This window comes from Chiloscyllium plagiosum, unplaced genomic scaffold (assembly GCF_037043375.1).
Source record: "Chiloscyllium plagiosum isolate Xiang-an unplaced genomic scaffold, Cpla_swu_hap1 HiC_scaffold_35, whole genome shotgun sequence".
Lineage (NCBI taxonomy): Eukaryota > Metazoa > Chordata > Chondrichthyes > Orectolobiformes > Hemiscylliidae > Chiloscyllium > Chiloscyllium plagiosum.
Window position 1 is genome coordinate 35,494,417 of NW_028270173.1, and position 11,326 is coordinate 35,505,742.

At 45.7% G+C, this 11,326-nt stretch overlaps 1 protein-coding gene across 7 annotated transcripts in view; it reads right to left on the minus strand.

Moving 5' to 3' along the window:
* LOC122541315 (netrin-G1-like) overlaps positions 1-11,326 on the minus strand; it is a 95,176-nt gene that overhangs the window by 35,224 nt on the left and 48,626 nt on the right. Inside the window, exon 2 of one of the 7 annotated variants that reach the window (XM_087979512.1) lies at positions 1,223-1,375. The exons of the other annotated variants lie outside the window; for them this stretch is intronic. The gene's annotated coding sequence lies outside the window, so the exon portion shown is untranslated. The remainder of the gene's footprint in view (positions 1-1,222; positions 1,376-11,326) is intronic. 7 annotated transcript variants of the gene reach the window in all.

Genomic DNA, 11,326 nt, shown 5'->3' on the forward strand with positions numbered 1-11,326 from the left:
TAACTATTGAGCCACCATGCCGTCCACCATATTGTCTCATTCTTTGATTATGTGAGTATAATTTAGGGTAGTTTGTGACTCAGAAGGGAACTTGCACCTGCTCCTTTTGTAGTTTCAGGTTCAGAAGGGAGTACATTTGGGACGTCCTGTTGAAGGTTAGTTGTTGTTGTGAATCCCTGTAGATGGGACACACTGCAATCACAGTGCGCTGGCAACGGGAGTGGATTAGGAGGGAGTCTGTTGTACAGGGTACTTGTAGAATTGCTGCATGGATCCTGGTGACTGAAGAAACAGCTGCTCTCCCTCACATCAGCAATATTGAATAGGAATAACAACTCATTGCCACTTGTATTGATGAAAATACAGCGGGATGTGCACGAGTAGCCACAATTGGTTGGCATTTTAATTGCAAATATTGTAGTAAGGAGTAATTTAGACCAAGTTAGGAGAAAGTTCATATTTTGTTCCCTCCATGGCTCCTGGGTTTCTGGCGTGGCTATGGGCTGTCACCACTGAAGTTGCTCCTGAGGATGCCAGGGCAAGGATTTCTGGACTGGATCCACCACACTGCTGCAGGCAGGCTCTTGCAACCACCTTCCTTTACCACAGTAAAGAAGAAAAGGTGAACTTTGATTAAAAAAAAAGATAAATAAAGAAATAAACCAAAACATAAATAATGCGGCCGGTCAGGTGAGTGGATGTGTACATGCACAGAGCCCGAATACCTCCTGCCCAGCCACCACCGCCATCTTAGAATTCCAAATCATCCCCACCTCCTTTGGCAAATGATCACACAACTCGTGCTGTTCAGGTGGAATCATAGAATCCCTACAGTGTAGAAACACGCCATTTGGTCCAACAAGGAATGTGTATAAAGTGGATGTTTCTAGGCAATCACAATTGCTGAGGTGCCTTAATGGCAAACCTGGTCAAATACTGCTTTGATATCAGGACAAGTCACTCTTACTGGTGTGTCACGAAAGGCGGGAATTGTCCGCAGTTTTGAGCCCTATATCTCAGGGAAGATGCACTGCCCCTCAAGAATGTTCAGTGGAGGTTCACGAGAATGGTCCCAGGAATGAAAAGCTTAACATATGAGGAATGTTTGCGGGTTCTGGGTCTATAGTGTAATGGAAAATCAAGAAATTTTACATTTACTGTGAAATTTGAAAGAGAATGCCTTACTAAAATTTAATGCTGTGCAGAGCTTTGTAAACAATACCTTGATGAGGTTTGCAGCCAGCTTGTCTCTGTTTGAACTTTGTAAACATTCAACTCGACCTTGCGACAGTCGAACTCAGCGAAAGCTGAAGAACTGTTATGTCCATGACCAGGGGATGAGAGAATAACAACTTGAGTTTTCCCAGTCTTTGCCCTTGAGAGCATGATAAGAAACAGTATAAGACGAGTATCTGAACAATGCTCAGGTACCCCTTACATTGAGACATCTAGCTGAATGTACTGGGTCAATTCTGCAGAATTTAAATAAAACTCCTTTATTTGCTCTTGCTAACAGTTGTGTCAAGTCGATTTAATTTCCACGACAATAGTCAATGGAGTTTAGAAAGTTGAGGGGGTATCTAATTGAAACCTACAGAATACTGAATGGCCTGGACAGAGTGGATGTCAGGAAGATGTTTCCCTTGGTTAGAGAGATGAGATCCTGAGGGCACAGCCTTAGAATAAAGGGAAGATACTTTAGAATAGTGATAAGGAGAAATTTCATCAGCCTGAGAGTGGTGAATCTATGGAATTCATTGCCACAGAAAGCTGTAGAGGTCATGTCACTGATATAGACAGATTCTTGATTGTCAAGGGGATCAAGGGTTACAGGGAGAAAGCGGGAGAACGAGGTTGAGAAACTTATCAGCCAACATTGAATAGCAGAGCAGACTCGATGGGCAGAATGGCCTATATCTGCACCTATATCTTATGATCTTATGGTATAAATATGGCAATGAACAGAGAGAGAAAATCAAGATGAATGAATCTACAATTGTCAGTGCATTGATTGAAGGCATTAACAAAAGCTGCTTAATGAGATCGGTTCCTGTTAATTCACTATGCTGATCGAATCGCGTGAATTGTAGTCACCTAATCCTCGAGCTGTGTAAGGTATGACAGAAGACTTGAACAGTACTGCTGTTATTTGCTCCAAAATTGCTGTCTTCTTGGTACATCATTAACAGCACTGTGCCCCAGCTCTAAGACTGCAGCTTCTAGATAATGATGCTTTTTAAGCAGTGCAGAATATTGAGGGCCAATCACTGGTGCGATGTCAGTGTGAAACTGCAGCGGGGGTGAAGTGAGACAGAGAGTGCTTCACTCTAACAACCCCTTGAGATTTTTCTTATTTTCAACCATATCGAGACACATTTCTCTGCGAGATTTCTTGTTTCTGGCTGCCTTATCACCGAACATCTGTCTTGGTACCTCCAGAATCAACCATTCCAGCACTCTGCTGGAGATATTCAGGGCCATTTATCACCTCAATGGTCTGTATTCTCTCTTTTCAAGTCCTGTACCTCAACACCTCTTGTACTCACTGACCTACACTGGATCTCAGTCTGCCAACACTTCAACTTTGAATTTTTTTGTGCTTGTTTCTCAAATCCTTCCTAGCCTTACCTCATTCTCTCTTTCATCTCCCTCAGCCTACAACCCTCCGAGAATTTTATGGCCTCTACTTTAGGGTCAGTAGGTTTCTCTGATTTAATTCGCTCCATCTCGAGTGACTTTGCCCTTAGTTGTCTCAGGCCGAAGCTCTGAAAGTTCCACCTTAGATCTCTCACTCCCACTGTCGCATGGGAAAGTGTGGGGTCATGTCCTTTGGTAGGCAGCATAGAAGCATGGACTGTTTTCTAAATGGGGAGAAAATTCAGAAGTCTGAAGTGCAAAGAGACTTGGGAGTTCTAGTCCAGGATTCTCTCAACTTGCAGGTTGAGTCATTTGTTAGGAAGGCAAATATAATGTTGGCGTTTGTAATGACAGGACTGGAGTATAAAAGCTGGGATGTACTTCTGAGGCTCTATAAGGATCTGGTCAGGCCACATTTGGAATAGGGCTCCATATCTCAGGAAGGATGTACTGTTCCTGGAGGTTCACAAGAATGGTCCCAGGAATCAAAAGCTTAACATATGAGGAACATTTGAGGACTCTGAGTCTATACTTGTTGGCAATTAGAAGGATGAGGGGTGACCTAATTAAAACTTACAAAATACTGAATGGCCTGGACAGAGTAGACGCTGGGAAGATGTTTCCATTGGTAGGTGAGATGAGGACCAGATGGCACAGTCTTCAAGTAAAGGGAAGACCTTTTAGAATGGAGATAAGGAGAAACTTCTTCAGCCAGAGAGTGGAGAATCTATGGAATTCAATGCCACTGAAGGCTGTGGAGGCCAAGTTACTGAGTGTATTTAAGATGGCGATAGATAAGTTCTTGATTGTCAAGGAAATCAAAGGTTAAGGGGAGAAAGCGGGAGAATGGGGTTGAGAAAATTATCAGCCATGATTGAATGGCTGAGAATACTCAATGCGGTGAATGGCCTAATTTCTGCTCCTATGTCTTATGGTCTCTCCCTCCATCTCTTGCTTTCAGACACTTGCTAATGACTGTGCCTTAGACAGATTTTTGAGCACTGTCCTAAATTCGCCTTGTGCGATTCAGCATCAAAGGTTAGTTGGATTTATTGACCAACGTAGCCCCTTGGGATGTTTCATTAGGTTAAACGTGGAATAGAAATGTATGTTGTTGTTGCAACTTTAACCAAAGATTACAACACAGCACAGGGAGAGAGACACAATAGGTACCTGTTTTGCGTGAGACTTTATCAACTTGGGAATGGATGACACATAGTAATGGATCACACATTCGAGAGGCTGCTCCTGTCACTTTGAAGTCTTTAGCACAACATTTTGTCTCCCCCATCCTTGTTACCATCCACTCAGTCCTTGATGTTTATTTCAAAACTTTTAAGTGCTGTTATCTTGGATTTACAATATGTTGCCTGACTGAGATCCTGTCGTTCTCAAAAAGTCAACATTGCTGTCAGCATGGTTCATTCCCCCGGCTAACAATATTCACCAGCAGATTATTCAGGACAGATGAGAGAGCTTGCATAAAATTCAATCCCCCATGGAAACCTTTCACTTCCCAGCAGCGGGGAATCTAGCCCTTTGTCTGAGTTAGCTCACGTAAATGCCTCGGATAGGTCCCAAGCCACTTCACAGAAAACAACCGGTAATGAGCCACTCGATGTTAGGACAGCTGACCCAAAGGAGGGGATTATGAAGGAGGTTTTACGAGGGTCGGGTCAGGAGGGGGCAAGGCCAGGGTTGGTGGAGCTGGGGTTTGGAGGGGTGGGTGGTAATGCAAAGCTGGAGTCAGCTTTGCATCATCCTGGGCTGGTAAAAGATGCAATAGGAAGGCAACAATTTTCTTCCTGACCTTGCGTGAAATTTAAGCTTTTAACTGAAAAACTTATTGCTTGAAGTTAAACAATAAACAGCCTCCTCATGAGACATTTGGACTCAGATTTCTGTCATGGCTGAGACGCTCTCTGACCTGGCAAAAATAACAGAATCGAGTCAAAGTTTAAAGTCAAGCATAATGCTTCCCACCTTTGCAGAGGTGGGGGGATTCCATAGGTTCAGACATGTGTGGGATGTCAAGCAGCTTTTAGAATAGAATTCCTACAGTTCAGGAACAGGCCTTTTGGCCCATCAAGTCTACACTGGCCCTTTGAAGAGCAGCCCACCCAGATCCATCCCATTCCAGTAACCTTGCCATTTTCCATGACCAATTCACCTAGCCTGCACAATCCATAGACATTTTAGAATGGCCAATCCACCTTAACCTGCACATCTTCAGATTGTGGGAACAAACCAGAACAAGCTATCCATGCAAACACAGTGAGAACCTGCAAACTCCACACAAACAGTTGCCCAAGCGTGGAATTGAACCCAGGTCCCTGGCGCTCTGCCACATCATGCTAACCACTGAGCCACTGTTCCACATTTCTCATGGAATTACTCAGCAGGTTTGACAGCAATAGTGGAGAGAAAGCAGAGTTAATATCTTGGGTATCAGGGACCCTTCTTTATGTTCTGAAGAAGGGTCATGGGACCGGAACCATTAATTCTGCTTTCTCTCCACAGGTGCTGCCAGACCTTCTGACTTTATTTTTCAGCAATTTCTGTTTTTGTTTCTGGTTTCCAGCATCCACAATTCTTTGTTTTTGTTCGGTTATGATTTCTCATGAGCTGCTCAACAATCAAGTCCCTGACCATGATGACGAGTCTGTGCTTGCGAAAAGTTCAACATAGTGTCCAGTATGAGGACTGATTATGCAATTGGATAGCATTGGATAGATAATCCTGATTGTGACACTGGTAACTAGTTTTTGGATTCATTTCCCAGAGGACTGACCTGATCAACAAGAGTCAACGCTCTGATTTAAAATTTCAACAAACCACAGTGTTAAATGTCAGTGGTCATTAATTGGCAATTCCATACTAATCAAAGCTTTCTTTTCAATCCTGTCATGAAGTATAATTGCTGGTTTTGCTTTTGGAATGTTTTTCTCACAAAATGTCCTGATGCATACAAAATCAAAATAAAAAGCATCTTTTTTTTTCTCAGCAATATTCAAAGTTTATTCTGCAATTTTATTTATTGAACAGACTGGTGAAGCCCTGAAGCATGCTTTCTTGTCATCATTCCTCAGTAATTAGTAAGCTTCCTCAGCCCGTTCCATGTGAACTCACCCGTTTCCCAATCTGGCCTGAGCACCGGACTGAAAATGGGGAGTTTGTGGTTTCATTTTTAAAGAGCTATCTGGGCATTCCACTGTGAATGGAAATCAAGACCTTGTTACTTCTGAAATCTACGTTGAATGACACTGAGTTTACAACACAGAAATAGACCATTTGGCCCAACTGGTCCATGCTTGTATTCATGATCCACACAAGGGTGGCACGGTGGCTCAGTGGTTTAGTCAATGCTGCTTCACAACGCCAGGGACCCGAGTTTGATTCCAGCCGCGGGTGACTGTCTGTGTGGAGTTTGCATACTCTCCCCGTGTCTGGGTGGGCTTCCTCTGGGTGCTCCAGTTTCCTTCCACAGTCCAAAGATGTGCAGGTTTGGGTGGATTAGCCATGCTAAATTGCCCATAGTGTTCAAGGATGTGTAGGTTTCACGCATTAGTTAGGGGAATGTAGAGTAATATGGGAATGGGTCTGGGTGTGATACTTTTTGGAGGGTTGGTCTGGACTGGTTGGGCTAAATGGCCAGTTTCCACACTATCGTGATTCTCTTCCATGAAGTCTCCCCCAAACAGACCTCTGATCATATTAGTAAATCCTACTCTTTGTTTCTCCTCCATACCTTTAACTACATGCTTATTAATTGTATCTCTATTGCTGCCTCTATCACTTGCTCTGATAACGAGTTTCTTGTTATCATCACTCTCCAGGAAAATAATCTTGTTCTAATTTTCTGTTGCTTTAATGAGTGGCTATCTTATAATATCCTAGCTTTGGCCTCACCCACATATGGGAATTCTACATCTACCTAATCAAACTCTTCCATAACTTTTTAACCTTCAATTTATTATACCACCTCAGCCTTTCCAGTCTGTATTTGTCAAACCTTCCCTGAGCTGATTTCAAGTCAGTGTAAGCCAGTCAGATACAGCAGCAGAGTATATGTGAGATTGTTGCTGGATCAATCAGCCAGAAATTCGTAGTTCAAATGCTGTTTGGGGAAGTTTTGCAATTCCATCTTGGATTTAAAAGTCTGTAAACGGCTATCGATTCCCAAATGGTTCACTTATGTCCTTTAGGAAGGGAAACTTTTTGAAGGCTTTTGTTTTGTCAGGCGAAAGGCAAGCCTATCAGTCTGACATTTTCTCTGGCCTGACTCTCAGTGATAGAAATGTGATCTAATCCCTTTACGTTTTGACAGGTCCCTTGCATAGGTCAGTGTTGATTAACTACTGTCATCTTTCAATTGACACTGAGCTTGAAAGTTCACATTGGAATTTATCTCTCATTTTTATATATGTGAATATGAGTATATAGGAGGCACGGTGAGTGAGTTTGTCTCTGACACCAAAATTGGTAAAGTGGACAGTGAAGAAGGGTATCTAAGATGATCAATTGTGTCAATGGGCTGAGAAGGGACAGATGGAGTTTAATTTGGATAAATGTAAGGTTTTCGCATTTTGGTAAGATAAACAAGGACAAGACTGATGCAAGTTGAAACTTTATTGCTGGAACAGCACAGCAGGTCAGGCAGCATCCAGGGAACAGGAGATTCGACGTTTCGGGCACAGGCCCTTCTTCAGGAATGAGCAGAGAGTGTTCAGCAGGAGAAGATAAAAGGTAGGGAGGAGGGACTTGGAGGAGGGGCATTGGAAATGTGATAGGTGGAAAGAGGTCAAGGTGAGGGTGATAGGTCGGAGTAGGATGGAGGCGGAGAGGTCAAGAAGAAGACTGCAGGTCAGGAAGGCGGTGCCGGGCTGGAGGGATTCGGCTGAGACAAGGTGGGGGGAGGGGGGGATGAAGAAACTGGTGAAGTCCAAGTTCATCCCCTGTGGTTGGAGGGTTCCCAGTCGGAAGATAAGACGCTCCTCCTCCGACCGTCGCGTTGTTGTGGTTTGGCGGTGGATGAGTCCAATGACCTGCATATCCTCGGTGGAGTGGGAGGGGGAGTTGAAATGCTGTGCTACAGGGTGGTTGGGTTGGTTCGTCCGGGTGGCCCAGAGGTGCTCTCTGAATCGCTCCGCAAGTAGGCGGCCTGTCTCCCCAATATAGAGGAGGCCACACCGGCTGCAGCGGATGCAGTAGATGATGGGGTGGAGGTGCAGGTGAATCTGTGGCGGATATGGAAGTTTCCTTTGGGGCCTTGGAGAGAAGTGAGGGGGGAGGTGTGGGCGCAAGTGTTGCACCTCCTGCGGTTGCAAGGGAAGGTGCCGGGAGTGGAGGTTGGGTCGGTGGGGGATGTGGATCTGACAAGGGAGTCGCGGAGGGAGTGGTCTCTACGGAAAGCTGATAGGGGAGGGGAGGGAAATATATCCTTGGTGCTGGGGTCTGTTTGGAGGTGGCGGAAGTGACGGCGGATGATGCGCTGTACATGGAGATTGGTGGGGTGGTAGGTGAGGACCAGTGGGGTTCTGTCCTGGTGGCGGTTGGAGGGGCGGGGCTCAAGGGCGGAGGAGCGGGAAGTGGAGGAGATGCGGTGGAGGGCACCGTCGACCACGTCGGGGGGGAAATTGCGGTCCTTGAAGAAGGAGGCCATCTGTGTTGTACGTATTTTGAACTGGTCCTCCTGGGAGCAGATGCGGCGGAGACGAAGGAATTCTCCCAATTCCTTCGTCTCCGCCGCATCTGCTCCCAGGAGGCCATTCTCCCAATTCCTTCGTCTCCGCCGCATCTGCTCCCAGGAGGACCAGTTCAAAATACGTACAACACAGATGGCCTCCTTCTTCAAGGACCGCAATTTCCCCCCCGACGTGGTCGACGGTGCCCTCCACCGCATCTCTTCCACTTCCCGCTCCTCCGCCCTTGAGCCCCGCCCCTCCAACCGCCACCAGGACAGAACCCCACTGGTCCTCACCTACCACCCCACCAATCTCCATGTACAGCGCATCATCCGCCGTCACTTCCGCCACCTCCAAACAGACCCCAGCACCAAGGATATATTTCCCTCCCCTCCCCTATCAGCTTTCCGTAGAGACCACTCCCTCCGCGACTCCCTTGTCAGATCCACACCCCCCACCGACCCAACCTCCACTCCCGGCACCTTCCCTTGCAACCGCAGGAGGTGCAACACTTGCGCCCACACCTCCCCCCTCACTTCTCTCCAAGACCCCAAAGGAAACTTCCATATCCGCCACAGATTCACCTGCACCTCCACCCACATCATCTACTGCATCCGCTGCAGCCGGTGTGGCCTCCTCTATATTGGGGAGACAGGCCGCCTACTTGCGGAGCGATTCAGAGAGCACCTCTGGGCCACCCGGACGAACCAACCCAACCACCCTGTAGCACAGCATTTCAACTCCCCCTCCCACTCCACCGAGGATATGCAGGTCATTGGACTCATCCACCGCCAAACCACAACAACGCGACGGTCGGAGGAGGAGCGTCTTATCTTCCGACTGGGAACCCTCCAACCACAGGGGATGAACTTGGACTTCACCAGTTTCTTCATCCCCCCTCACCCCACCTTGTCTCAGCCGAATCCCTCCAGCCCGGCACCGCCTTCCTGACCTGCAGTCTTCTTCTTGACCTCTCCGCCTCCATCCTACTCCGACCTATCACCCTCACCTTGACCTCTTTCCACCTATCACATTTCCAACGCCCCTCCTCCAAGTCCCTCCTCCCTACCTTTTATCTTCTCCTGCTGAACACTCTCTGCTCATTCCTGAAGAAGGGCCTGTGCCCGAAACGTCGAATCTCCTGTTCCCTGGATGCTGCCTGACCTGCTGTGCTGTTCCAGCAATAAAGTTTCAACTTTGATCTCCAGCATCTGCAGACCTCACTTTCTCCTCCGAGACTGATGCAATTAATGGTCAGGCTCTGAGTAATGTTGTAGAACAGAGACACCTCAGAGTTCAGGCACATAATTCTTTGAAATTTGCATCACAGGTAGACAGGATGGTTAAGAAGTTATTTAGCACACTTCCCTTCATTGCTCAGATCTTTGAGTAGAGAAGTTGGGACGTCATGCTGAGGTTGTACAGAATGTTGGTGAGGCCTCTTCTGGAAAGCTGTGTGCATTTCTGGTCACCCTGTTAGAGGAAGGGTAATATTAAACTGGAGAGGGTTCAGAAAAGATTTACCAGGATGTTGCTGGGAATGGAGGGTTTGAGATATGAAAATAAACTGGAAAGACTGACATTTTCTTTTCACTAGAGACTAAGGGGTAACCTTATTTATGAAATCATGAAGGGCAAAAATAAGGTGAATCAAAAGGATTTTTTCCCTCTGATCGGGGAGTTCAAAACTGTGGGGCATATTTCTAAAGTGAGAGGGGAAAGATTTAAAAAGGACATGAGAGGCAACCTTTTTACACAGAGTGTGGCTCATGTGTGGAATGAACTGCCAGAAAAAGTAGTGGATGCAGATGCAGTTTAAAAGCCATTTGGATAAGTACATGAACTTGAAAGGTTTAAAGGAGTACAGGCAGGTGGGACTAGTTTAGTTTGGGATTATATTCAATGTGGACTGGTTGGACCAAAGGATCTGTTTCTATGCTGTCTGACTCTATAACTCTATGTACATGTGTCCACCTTCCATCAATAATTCCCTTTTGAGGTGATCCACCGAGAGATTCCATTGTATCAAACCCATTACCAGTGTTTCAAGACAAAATTCTCGCAACACCTTCTCAGGATAACTGTGGACACAGGAATAAATGCCACTGAGAGCTTATGTCCTGAGAATGATCTTACTATTGGTAAGAGCCTTTATGTCAACATCTTGTAAGGGAGCTTGATGAGATTCTCCGTGCTGGAATTTAATTAGAAGGAAAATGAGCTGACAGATATGAATGCTTGTTTGAGTTAATGAAACCCAGAGCTCTGCACCTGATATTTATGTCTAAACATTTCAGGAATGAGAAGACCAGAGGGATATTTCAAATCCAAGAGCAGACTGGAGAAAGAATGAGAATATTCAGTACATCCCCACTCCCCCTGCAAGCAGTGTCTTAAATCCTACGTTATTATCTGGACTCCACGCAAGATCAGTCTCAATAGGCCTTTCATTAAACACTGAACTCACCAATTTATTGCTTCCCCAATGGGTGACCTCTTGTAATTAAATGGCATCCTTCCCAAACTAATCTCCCCAGTAGATCAGTCCCACTGATATTCACAGCTGTGAGCAGGGGCTCAGATAGCCTGAAACTAGATTGAAACAAACACTAATCTCAATATCATTTCTGCTCCATCACTAAGGCGTTGGGGAGCGTTTGGGATGTGTGGGTGGCAAATAAAATGGAAGCTCATAATGAGAAATAAAATCTATCAATGATAGAACACAAGGAGTGTTTCTGAGGAATGAGTGAACGACATGTGTAGGAAAAAGAAAGCAGGAAAGAGAAAGAGAAACCAAAGAGGAAGATAAGAGAGGGACAGAGTGAGAAAGGAAATGGCAGATGGAAAGAGGAATAGGAGTCATGAGAAGATAAAAGAATGGGAGGACTTTTCTTGCATCTTTCAGTGCCTCACCATGTCTCAAAATGCTTCACAGCCTGTGCAGTATTTTTCAATACAGTCCCGATGTCGAAAACACGCCAGCGAGTTTCCACACAGCAAAC